Consider the following 12,985-nt stretch of genomic DNA (forward strand, 5'->3'; position numbering starts at 1 on the left):
AAGGGAGCAGTGCCCTTTTCTCAGTGTGAAGGGACAGTGATAATAAGATCTTCAAGGGGAAAGTGAATTTTGAGGACAAGAATTGGAACTCATGGATTTAATTCATAAGTTCTGCCTGTGGAGATTATTCTTCCATTGTCAGCCTCAGAAGATAGGGGTTTTAGTAAAGAAGGCAAGGCAGTTTTCCTTCACCAGTGACCTTTTCCATTGCACTTGCAGGGGAATGAAGGGATGGAGGCCAGATATTTGTATTCATTCAGTATTTATTGAAAACCTATTATGGACAAGTTCTATGATTGGCATTAAGTATGCAGAAACATACATATGACGCCCTTAAGAACTACACTTAAGAAGCATACCTTCTATATGGATTATAGACCTTTTCTTTGAAGAAGCTTGGCTGAACAGTGAGGGATAGAGATAGGGTAGTAGCTGAAGGTCTGTCTGAGAAATAATGAGGGAAGGAGGTAGAAAGAATCAGCGGGATTTAGTGACTATTTGGAAATGAGAGAGAAAAAAAGAAAATGCCTGGGATGACTACTATTCAGATGGTTAAGAGTAACTTCTTCCATTAATCAGAGAGAGAATGTACTAGAAAGAACAGTCTTGGGATGGAAAGATACTGAGTCCAAGTTTGGACATGTTAATCATCTTGTTTGAGGGATTTATGAGTCATTCAGGTGAACAATACCCAATACTGCAGCTTCTGTACGTGAAACCCTAACTGTGGTAAGATGTAGCTGTAGATTCAAACAGTGAGAAGACCTTGGGTCTAGGAGTCACAGAATCTTGGATTTGAATCCCTACTACTTCTTACTAGCAGTGTGAATTTGGCCAATTGTTTAACCTCAACTATCTTTGAATGTGAGAGTTGAGATAGTCTTAGTTTTCCTGCCTGTAAAAGGTGGATAGTACCTACCTTCTTAGGACTGCTGTGAAGAGTTAATGAGACAATTTATATAAAGTTTTAGATTAGTGTCTGGCATATATTGACACTCAAGAAAAAATGTCTTTTAAAATGATTGTCTTTTTGTGAAATAATATCTGTCGTTCAATTTGAGATTAATGAGATATTTATAAAGTACTTTATAGTTGAACTGAAAAATGCTATTTTGTATAATCCTATTGTTGACATTCTCTAAGATTGTATAATGAGATCCTTGAATTATATTTAATTTTTGTCCAGTTTGCAACTTGACAAATAACATTTTGCATTTTAATAATATTTTAATAATATTTTGCATTTTAAGCTTTAATTGGGGAAAGTTACCATAAATACAAATATAGCAATTATGATTTTTCTCCTAAAACAGCAGCATAAATGATTATATTTCTGAGCAAGGACTCTGTGTCCAGCCTTGTTATTTAATATGATAGTTTTACACTCCTTAATTCAGAGTTCTCACTTTAATAATATCTGCCTTATTTTTGCTGCAACGAATAAAGTAAATAGATGTTGTGGAATCTAGAACTTCTCTAGGTTGGTAAATTTTCGTAAGTACATTTTACTTATTATTTCTTGCAACATTGAGAGGAAATGTACATGTCAGCGGAATAGTTGGCACTATGTTTTTTGTTTTTTTAATTTTTATTTTTCGATTACAGCTGACACAAATATTAGTTTCAGGTATATGACATAATTATTAGACATACATCATAAATACATTTTAGAAGACTGTCGGGGAAACAGGATTGATGGCTGAGAACAGATTGAAATGTTTTGCTAACTTTGGGGAGAAGCAGCATAGCATTCTCATGAGACCATTGACTTTAGAGTTAGACTTTCAAATCTTTGCCTCTGCCATTTACCTTATATAGATCGCTAAACTTTCTAAAACCTCATTTTCTTCATCTTTAGAATACAGTACATTTTATTATCCATTGTTATATTTCTGACCTTTGAGTATACCAAATTTAAGATCTTTGCATATGCTGTTTTTTCTACTCACAGTACCATTACCTGAGATTTTCACATGACTGTCTTCCTTACTGTTGTGGACTCATCTCAAAATCCCTGTCCTCAGAGGTCTTACCTGACCACTCTTAATTACCCTTTCTAATTTTCCTCAAAGCAATTCAGCTATCCACTTGAACATATTTGTTTCATGTTTACTTTGTGTTCTTCCATATGAGGATATATGCTTCTTGAGAGCTAGGACTCTGTCTTGTTTATCATTATACTCCCGATGCTTCAAATAGTGATTCACACATGGTAGATGTTCCCTAAATACTTGACCCACTGGCTAACTACCTACCTCATAGGCTTGGCAAGAAAACTCTATAAGATAATATATGTAATGCATCTAAGTGCTTGGCACTATTTCCTCTGTTTGTATGTTTGTTTCTTTGTTTTCCTATGTCTTATCTGATTTCTAAACAGTTTTGAGACATCTGCTTAACACACACACAATCTAATAGTTATAATTATCATTATTAACAGTTAATATTCACAGTATGTTTACTCTGTGCTTGTATTATGCTAGTTGATTTACATAAATTTTCTTTTTAAGCCTTACAGTAACCCCATGAAGTTGATTTTTATCCCCATTTTTATAGGTAAGGAAGCTGAGAGCCAGAGAGTTTAAATAACTTGCCCCAACTCATTTGGATAAATAGCTAGGTCCATGATTGCTAGATCTTACATTAATCTTATGTTTAACTTTCTGATAAGTTTCCAACTCTCCTCCAAAATGTCTATACCATTTTGCATCCCCACCAGCAATGAATGAGAGTTCCTGTTGTTCCACAACCTCATCAGCATTTGGTATTATCTGTGTTTTGGTTTTTAGCCATTGTAGTAGGTATGTAATGGTGTCATTTTAATTTGCAATACCCTAATGACGTATAATATTGAGCATTTTTTCATATGCCTATTTAGTGAGGTGTCTTTTTCAGATCTTTTGCCCATTTTAAGTGGGTGGTTCATTTTCTTACTGTATATTTTGGACACAAGTTTTTCATCAGATAATATGTTTTTCAGATATTTTCTTCCAGTTGCATGTTTTGTCATTCTCTTGACAGTGTCTTTTGCAAAGTAGAAGTCTTTAATTTTAATGAAAGCAAACTTACCTGTTTCTCTTTCATGGATTGTGCTTTTGGTCTTGTATCTACAAAGTCATTGTCAAACCCAATGTCACCTAGATTTTCTCTTATGAGTCTTCCAGAAGTTTTGTAGTTTGTGTTTTATGTTATAGGTTTATGATACATTTTGAGTTAATTTTTTGTGAAAGGTTCTAGGTCTGTGCCTAGGTTCATTATATTTTTATTAATATAATTTCTGTTGAATCTGAAATTATTATTTTGATTAATAATATTAAAAGGCAAAAAAAAAAGTGTCCTGAATCTTTACAACCATGTAAGTGTTATTCTTCAAAACTGTTCTTTGGAAAAGAAGCTTGAAGTCAGCCCAAAGATGGGGCCAAGGATTGCTTTATCTGGAGCACGTCAAGAGACTAAACTAACAGTTCCATTTTAGTGTTGCTCTCCTGTTATCTGTTGTTAACATGTGCAGGTGGCTGAGTGCTGTATGTGCAAATTGTTAGTCAGGGAGACTTCCTACAATTAGGAATATTTTTCTCCAGTTGAAACACTCTTATTTGTCCACATTGCTGTTTCTTTGCTACTTTTCTGCCTAGTCATATGGGTTTGCAAAAATCCTTTCCAGTTTCGCCCTTTTATACTAAGAAACACTGAAGCCAGTGATATACAATGACTGACTTCAATTTAAGTTTTTAGAGGAAATTTTCCTAATGATCTACCAGTTAATAATGTAAGTGGTTTTGCCTCCAAATGCTCACTACTTAGTTTTTCTTATTTTGGCTTGTTGGAAAATAGATTATTAACCAAGTATTATATGTGTACCTTGGTGTGTGTGTGTGTGTGTGTGTGTGTGTGTGTGTGTGTGTGTGTGTGTGACCCAACGTGTGTGTGTGTGTGTGTGTGTGACCCAAATGAATCATAAAGGCTTTCAAATTTTGAATCTTTAGATTTTATTAATGTGTTCTTAACAAAATTGATTTGAATTCTTTCCTTAACAAGATTAATTTGAATTATATTCTTTTCAGCCTTTAAAAATGCTACTTTTTGAAACCCTGTTATATATACTATTCTCAGAATATAGTCTTTCTCTTTTTTTCATGTTATCTTGCTTCTATTTTTCATGGATAGGCCATTTAAATCAAAATTCTGCATATACATATTACCTTAAGTCTGTTCTGTGAAATGTAATCTCTCAAGAGGATCCCACCTGCCCCCCGCCCCCAAAGAAAAAGTTTTCTGTTCCAACCAGTTTTGAGAAATGGATGCCCTATCCCTGTTTTGGAAATTCACAATGATAGAATATTAAATATACTGACAAAATTTGCCAGTGAAGAAGTTGGTTAATTTTGTTTTACCTATTTCCCAAATTTATTTGCCTAGAAATCTACTTAATCTAAAGAATAACTCCAATTAGTATCCTATGCAACTAGTATTCCATGGAACACATTATGGTAAATATTGTTTAACAGTACGAATCTTTAGTAAGGTGTAGATCTATTAGCTTTAAGTAATAGAATAATTCTATTTCTTTATTTCCTTAAGTTAACTTATTTTTATAATTTGTTTCCTTCCTTTACAAGAAGGATTATCCCCTCTCCCCTAATCATACCCTTTCCTAGAGTAAATGTTTTTATTCATATAGCTCATCTTTATTGAGCCCCTAGGGAGCACATACCAGAAATACAAAGATGAAGTTCTGGCTCTTAAAGACCTCACACACTGATTTGATAGAGTAGGGGCGCCATCTATAGGGGTTACCGCCTCACATTTTTATATAATTGCAGAGATCCATGATCATCATATTGCTTCTACTTACTAAATAGCATGAGAAAAATGTTCTTAATATATATTTTTATAGACTTTATCCACTGAATCTAAAATGTCAAAGATTATAAGATACGGTATTACTTTATGTACCACAGAGAAAGAAAAATGTTGCCAAATACAATTTAAAGGTGAATTCTGATTTCAGAGATGTAAAATGTATGCATTACACATGCTAATGTTTGTTAACTATTAGACTCAAGTGTATTTTGTTTTATGTATTTCTACTACATTAAGTCCAGCAAATACTTATTGAATGACTACATAAGTCTAGTGGATAATAGAATAATGAATAAGGTATGGTTTCTTGCTCTTAAAGAAGTATAGAGGAAGGCAAATGTGTACAGACATTGCTAAAATAAAACTATGTTTGTCAAAGCAACTAAATTAAATCCCACAAACTATAATTAATAAATACATTGAAGATAATGCAAAATTAATTACAGTCAATGGTTTTGTAAAAGTTATAAATTACCAACTTCAAAAACCATCTATTATTAATTTTTAATTCTTTCATTGTTAGAGGTGGTTGGGGGCTTAGTGGGTAGGAGGAAGAAATGGAAAGAAATATTTATTTAGGGGTATATATATGTGTATGTTGTTCTAAAGGAGATAATGAGTTTATTTTAAAGTTTTATGTTTTTCTCAGTTGTCTCCACAGTAGATCTATTTTAAGGGAAAACAATTCTGGTAGTTATAGTGTTTGTTTTCTTTGGAAGATTTATAAATTGAATTATACTCAGCCAAACATGTTTTTCCGTGTGTGGATTTATACAAGGGAAAAGTGTTAACCTTGAGCTGACATCTGTCTGTCGTTAACCGCTGAATTAGTTGGCCTACCTACTGCCAGTGTGTGTACTCAGGGAATGCAAACTTATTTTAATCTTAGCTTAAATAAATAACATTAAGAAAGTCTCTGTTTATATTTATGGGGGTGTTGTCTAAGGCTAAATATAGGGGAATATTAGATTATCTATGATTTATGGAAAGCAATGCAGAAACAGAAAATGTACCTCATTTAGAGTCTGGAGACCTGAGTTTGAATTCTGTTTTTGCCATTCGTTAGTTGTGTGACCTTAGGCAAGTCCTCGTGTGTTCAAAAATGACTGTAATAATAGTAATGTCACTTTTTTAAAGTTGATAAGACAAAACTTGATGAATAAATAAAGGCTTTGTAAATTATAATATTTTTTAAGTGTTAGTCAATATTTAGATTTTGCCTTTTAGTACAGATATGAAGAATAAACTGTATAAGACTACATACATTTTGCATAATAAAGTTTAGCAGTTTTGATTTAACTATATGAGCTTTCATCAAAAAAAAAAGGAAAGTAAATTTGTTTTAGATATTTACTAGAATCTCATTTTCTCCCTATGAAGCATTTAAAAGATATTTTTATTAACAATGTAGTAGGCAAATTGATATACATGTTATTCTCTTAATCTGTATATGTACAGTTCCTATTTTTTTCTAGGTCTTTTTGTCATAAAGCTTTAATAAGAAGTTAACCAAGAGAAAATTTGATTATCCTAAAGTATTGTAGACTAGAGGAATAGTCTCAAGACATGGTTGAGAATTCTGAACTTTAGGATTTTTGTCTCAGTCTAAGCAAAGCTCAAGGTAGTTTGACAATATATATCAGGGACATTCAATCTGTCTTTAACCTAACACTACCATTTCTAGATTATCCTAATAAAAAAAAATTGCAATTTATATATTTATCTACTGCCATTAAAAAACATACTTTAAAACATTATATAATGACAAGAAAATGTTTATCATGTATTATTAAGTAGAGAAGCAATTTACGTAGACATTGTGTGGTACAGTCCTAACTTTGATTAAATTAATAAAACACTGATTTATTTGATAGATACCAAAATAGTAACAGTATTTTAACAATCTCAGGCAGGTAGAATTTATAGTGATTTTAATTTTCTTCTGTTATTTCCAAATTTTGTAGATGAGCATGTATTACTTTTGTAATCAAACCTCTTTTCAAATACTCTCACTCTAGTCTCTCAGCTAGCACAGTGAAATATCATGGATATATATATAATGTAAGTATAATAAGTAGTAAGCAGTATTCATGATTGGATTTACCACTGCACATGCCTTCAGCTGTACTTTTTGGTTTTCGCCATGCTCAAATCCTGTCTTTTGATGGACTATAATTTGCAGCTTTTAATCAAAGTTTTTAATTAAAAGATGAAAGTTGGTTATATTAAGGGAGGCTAGGGCTATCTTAGCCTGGGCTGGAGTGGCAGACTTGGCCAACTACTATGATCAAAGCAGCATTGGAGGGTCAATTCCACTTTTTGTGGAGCACCAAATTTTTATTAGTTTAGATCAAGTTCAAAGCCCCAAGTTGTTTAGGCATTGCATTTATTTTCCCTAAGCTTGAGACCTCTTCCACGTTCTACCTCCATCTCTCAGCACAAAGTCTGGCACGTGTTAGGCACTCTGCAGATGTTATTAGAACTGAAATGGAGTGAAAACCGGAAATTATACAAATTCCTAACATTAGATTTACTGAAGTCATCTCAATATTAAATGAACTGAATTATGCAGACAAAGTCACAAGCAGCCTCTATTTGGATGCAAGGGAAGTTCTTAGGAGCAATAAAGATCTCATGTTTAGCCATCATCTTTTCTATGCCTCTTGTGTTTTGGCTGCTAGGGGTACATTGGAAGGCCCCCAGCACTTTCAATATTTGGCACAGTCAGCTAGGAGTAAATTTGGAAAGTGGTGAAGAACTAGAATGTTTAAGAAGAAGGTAATACAAATTTTCACAGATGCATTTAAAGTAAAATATATTTTGATCATCTTAATTAATCTTCCACCTCAGCTAGACCAGAAATTCAGGTTTTGTCCTTTTGCTCCCAGTGCTATTCAACAACATATGCTATTTCTCATGTTAAGACCTTAACAGCTATGCCAACAAGTCTAGTTTGAACAAAAGTAAGGGCTTAATGATGTCTCTACAAATCATCCTGTCAACAATGCTGTCCGTTGGTAGATTACTGCAGCTCTTTAGATCAGTAAGTAGTTCACTTCAGACAGATGGCTCAGAAGTCGGTGTGGTTAAGATACTGCAGCTTGCTAATAGGAACAAGAATTGGAATGATGAATATGGACCACTGAATGCCAAGGAAAACAAAGTATCACCAACCTAGGTGTTTGTGTTGCTTTTTGACAGAATAACTCAGACACTGTTGTTAGTGACTAAAACCCTCTTTTGTCTGAATGGCATAGACATCTTCCTTTTACCTTATATTGAGGTGACTTGTCAGTAGGATTTATCTTGGAGCTTTGCTTGGCTTTTAATCATTTCAGTTTAGCAGGCATTTATTAAGTATTGAATTAGGTGCTAAGGTTATAAAAGTAAATGAAATTTGATCTCTGTCCTCATGCCTTTCAGTTTAATGGGCAAGACATGAAAAGATTATTTCAATATATAAAGCATATAGGTATGCACAGAGGAGAATTAATTAGCCCAGCTTCAGGGAGCCAGGAAAGTGAAAGCTTCATGGATAGATTAACTGATAAACTATGTCTTACATAATGAGTAAGACTATTCTAGGAAGAGAGAACAATATGAACACTAGAAACAGGAGAGACAGGAGAAAAGAACTAGATAGGTAGAGAACTGGTCATAGAGAATGTAATTGATCTTTATTCTGAAGGCAGTGATGAGTCACTGAAGAGTTAAGCATGGAAATGATGTGGCTGGATTGTAATTTTAAATAGATCACTCTAGAGGTAGAATAGAGGGTAGGTTCAGTGGGACAGGATTAGTAGCTGGAAAATCACTTTAGAAGGCCATTGTAATAGTCCAGACAAAAAAAAATGATAAGGTCCTAGGCTGGGGCATACTTCGTCAGTGGTGGTAAGGATGGGACAGTATAGGTGACTCAATAAGTGTTGTAGGTGTTGAAATCCTTAGGACTTGAAGGTTGGGGAGTAGGAGGATGATACTATTAAGTGAGATTGAAAATATAGGAAAAACAGTTTTTAGGGGGAAGATGATATATTACATTTTAGATAAGAGTTTGAGTTGCCTTCAGGACATTCAAGGGGATATGAACTCTTAGTTCAGAGAAATTATATTCAGTACTTAATTAAAAAATTATTTGAGGTAAAAATAAAATAAATCAGGGAAACCCCCAAAGAAATATTGTCACTTGAAAGGCTGAGCATAGAAAAGGTATTAGGTATAAAAAATTGGGGTTTTACAGCAGCAGTAGATTAAATATTGTGGGGGATGAAGCGTTCTATTTTGTGAAAGTCATATAGCATTTATGGATTACCTATTTGGAGACCTTAGGATATAGTATGGCTTAGTATTAAAACAATACTATATATAATTTAGTTTTAGATAGCTCAAAAGGGATTTTTGGATTTTGTGATTTCTCATTATCATAATGCACATCAATGATTATACTGACAAAATTTTGAATGTGATATCCAAAATCTAAACATTTTTGGTATCGATAATAACTAATATTTATTGAGTGCTTACTATGAACCAAGCTCCATTCTAAGAACTTTATGTTGACTCATTACATATAATCCCCTGAAATAGGTAGTCTTAGTTATTCTCTTTTTATAAATAGGGGGAGAAAACCACAGAAAGTTTAAGAAACTTGCCTCAGATCATACAGGATTCATCCCCAAGGCATCTTGCTGTGGAGCCCACTCCTGAACCACTAGGCTGTACTGCCTTATCAAATAATAGAGGTTACAGGTACATTTGCTCAGGAGGGAGAATAGAAACATGACAATGTTTTGTATGAACAAAAGTTTCTATAAAGGTAACATTCCTAGAAATGTAAAGTTATAAGCACTTAATTATTTAGTGTCAAGAATATATATATGTATGTGTCTGTGTGTATATATATTCATATAAGAGGGATTATGTACATTGTTTGTTAGGAAGAATGGCAACCTGACAAGTCAGAAGAATTAAGGAAACAAATACAGGATGATAAATGATTACAGGGAGGGAAAGGAAGGGTTTATGTTTAAGATGACTATTTGTAAAGACTATGTTGTAAGGAAACTGAAACTCCCAGAAAAGAATGATAGTTTATTATCACTGCTACTTCTACTATTGCATATTTACATAACAGTTTATACTTTTTAAAGCAAAGAGAAAGTAAGTGACTTAACTAAGATTACATCCCATATAAGTGTCAGAAACAGGAAATAACCCAGGACTTCTGACTCAATCCAGAACTCTTTCCATGACATATTCCTTAGTGGACCATGCAGATTCAGTCTTCTCCTCAAATCCATAGACATGGAGGGGGAAAGGCCAAGAAAAGAATTAGTCTATCATTAAATCAAAGAGAGTAGCAAAAGTTCAAAGGAATGAAATGGTAAGGAATGAACCAGTGCTGCTATGACAGAAAAATTACCATGCTTCTAGAATCTGGTGAATCTTTCCCTCCATTGCCTGCTGATGATGTGTATACCAGGAAAGTCACCAAAAGAAAAGTGCTTAAGTATATAAATGTTTTTCGTTCTGTTCTAAAGAAGCTGTTGCTGTCCCCAGAGAGGGGACAGCAGCAGATGTGGTTGGGAATCAGCAGTCTAGGAGCAGAAAATTTTTACTTTTTATTTTGTGCTTTTCTATGCTGTTTAAGTTTTGTTACCTGTGGATATATTACTTAAAAAAAAAAAAAAAATGTGAATAGAGGTTTCTGTATAATGGGATTGTGGGCCACTTTAAAATTTTTTTTAAATTAAATATTGTATAGTACACAAACTGTACTAACAAATTTCATCCCAAGAGTTACTGAGTAGGTTGAAATTGACATTCAAAGTGGATTTTCCATAGATCCACATAGAAGCAATATTTTTATAACATGGTTAGAACAGCAGTGACACTATAAAACCATTATTTCTTTGTTTCTGTGGCAAGTGAATGTTAAATTACAGGTAGGGGCGGGGGAAATTTCACTTTCTGCAGTCTTAAAAATCCCTATGCTCACATTTGCTCCTGAGTGAAAGAGGTGTTCTGTCAGGGAGTGGCAAGAGTGGGAATCAGATTTGAATTCTTATATCAATTACTCTAGACAAGACTGTGCTGTGAGAGGGACTTTGAGGACCTTCACCCACTAAAAGAAGGGAGAAGCTAGTAGTGGTTGGTTATATAACTGGTTTATTTGTAAGTTTGAATTCTGGAACTCCTTGCAGTGGTTGTTTGCTGCTTATTTTCACTCTAAAGCCATTTAGCCTTCTAATGATCAGTTTGCATGATGTGCTTGCTATACAACGTTATTGCAGTTTTATAAGATCCCAGAACAACTATAGTGTATAATTTGTGCAGTTTATACTCCCCTTGGAAAAGATGGAAAATGCATGTCTGAACTAGGAATACACTGCTTTACTGGAAAATTATACAAGTGCTAAAACAATTTTTTTATGGTGGCATTGTTGAGAAGGGATTAATTTTTCTTAAAAAGATCTAGGGTACTCTGGGTATCGTGAAAACATCGTTAGTGTGTTTGTGGCCTGTGAGTGAAAGAGGGAATACCAAGTGTTGGACTGAGAGTGCAAATCATCAGCCTTAGCAGGAGCCAAGTTTTCTCTTCTCTGTTGTGTCTGGACAGTTACCATGGCCTGTGGTCAGTTTTGCAATCCAGTTCACAAAGTCCCGGAGAATGTTGAAGCATTTACATGGACTCTGGGGGTACGAGTGGTCTGATCTCACTTGTTGGTTGTTTTGTTTTGTGGGTTTTTTTTGCAGATGAGACTTTTTATATGTAGAGGAATTATAAAAAATGATTAAATGTGATGGGAAGGAAAAGGATTTTTATAATTTAATAATCTGTCTTTGTTTTATAGTTCTTTTAAAAACAAACCAACACCTGTATGGAATTATGGGGTACATTTAAAAACCATAATATAATCCGTCCTCCTCAAAGTTTCTGGGCATTCAGAATAACTTGGTATACCTTCCATTTACTGTATTTCAATGATTTTAAGACATTTTTTTCACATTTAAGAAAATTCTAAAATAAGGATGCATCTTATAATCGTTATTGGTCTGAATTGGAGTCAGATTACTTCAGAGAGCATTTGCATTTACCTCTACCAGTCATTCACACTACTACCAACTTGAGACCATTTTCAATTAAATTCAGTGTTTGGAGAGTAGATTTTTGTTTTCGTTTTTGTTTTAAACCCACTGATAGGATGAATTCAGACTTCAAAGCTGTGTAAGAACAATCTTTTGGATAAAATTTCCAGTACTTGTTGAAGGTAGAGACATTTAAGTTTCCTTGCTCTCTCTTTCTGTGTGGTGAGTTTATTTTTCATTGATTCCACACTGCATTTGTAGCCTTTCTGTTGTTGCAGCTTTCCATGATAGATCTCCTGTTTTTATTTTTTGTACGTATGTATGTGAAACATAAAAGAATAATGCATCTTATAATAGTGGCTTAGGTTTGATAAAAGACCCATCAGACACTTGCTTAGGCCCTTACTAAACATCCCTTTTCAGAACTTGTTTACTCTTATTGTAGACACACTTCTAATAAACTCAGTGTTATTGTTATACTTTTTTTTCTCATTCGTCATCAGTGATCTTCAGACTTTAATTTGCATAAAAATCAATTGGGGAGATAAAACTATATATCTTTGGGACTTACCCTAGAGATTCTGTTTCCAAGGACCTGGATGATGCCCAGGAATCTACACTTTTAATAAATACCCTAGAGGTATTTGTACCTAAGTGACCGAAGGACTACACTTAGAGAAAGTGGTGTTCTCTGTATCTAAGTGAATACTCATAGCTTCAGCTGCCATCTATATATACTGCTGACTTCCAAATCCTTATTTTTAAACTCTTCTTCTTGGATGCCAAATTCATCTGTACAACTGACATGTCTCTCTGTTAAAGGTGGAATACACTCTGATCCAGGCTACCTGAGCTCAGGTCCCTGCTCAGCCACTTAATAGGTGTGTGATCTTAGACAAAGTTATTTCTCAGTTGCCTCATGTAAAATGAAATTAATATAAATATCTCTAGGGTTGCCTTGATTCTGTAGATCAGTCCATGTAAACTTCTTTGATGAATGCCTCACATATTAAGTGTTAGCTGTTTCTATGTT

The 12,985-nt window shown here is 33.9% G+C and overlaps 1 protein-coding gene across 8 annotated transcripts in view; it reads left to right on the forward strand.

Annotated features, from left to right (window-relative positions):
• Nucleotides 1–12,985, forward strand: part of CEP57L1 (centrosomal protein 57 like 1) — a 46,676-nt gene that overhangs the window by 6,383 nt on the left and 27,308 nt on the right. For 2 of the 8 annotated variants that reach the window (XM_015600127.2, XM_025042382.1), the window contains exon 2: nt 12,775–12,833. The exons of the other annotated variants lie outside the window; for them this stretch is intronic. The gene's annotated coding sequence lies outside the window, so the exon portion shown is untranslated. The remainder of the gene's footprint in view (nt 1–12,774; nt 12,834–12,985) is intronic. 8 annotated transcript variants of the gene reach the window in all.

The sequence above is a fragment of the Pteropus alecto genome, unplaced genomic scaffold, assembly GCF_000325575.1.
Source record: "Pteropus alecto unplaced genomic scaffold, ASM32557v1 scaffold79, whole genome shotgun sequence".
NCBI classification, from domain to species: Eukaryota; Metazoa; Chordata; class Mammalia; order Chiroptera; family Pteropodidae; genus Pteropus; species Pteropus alecto.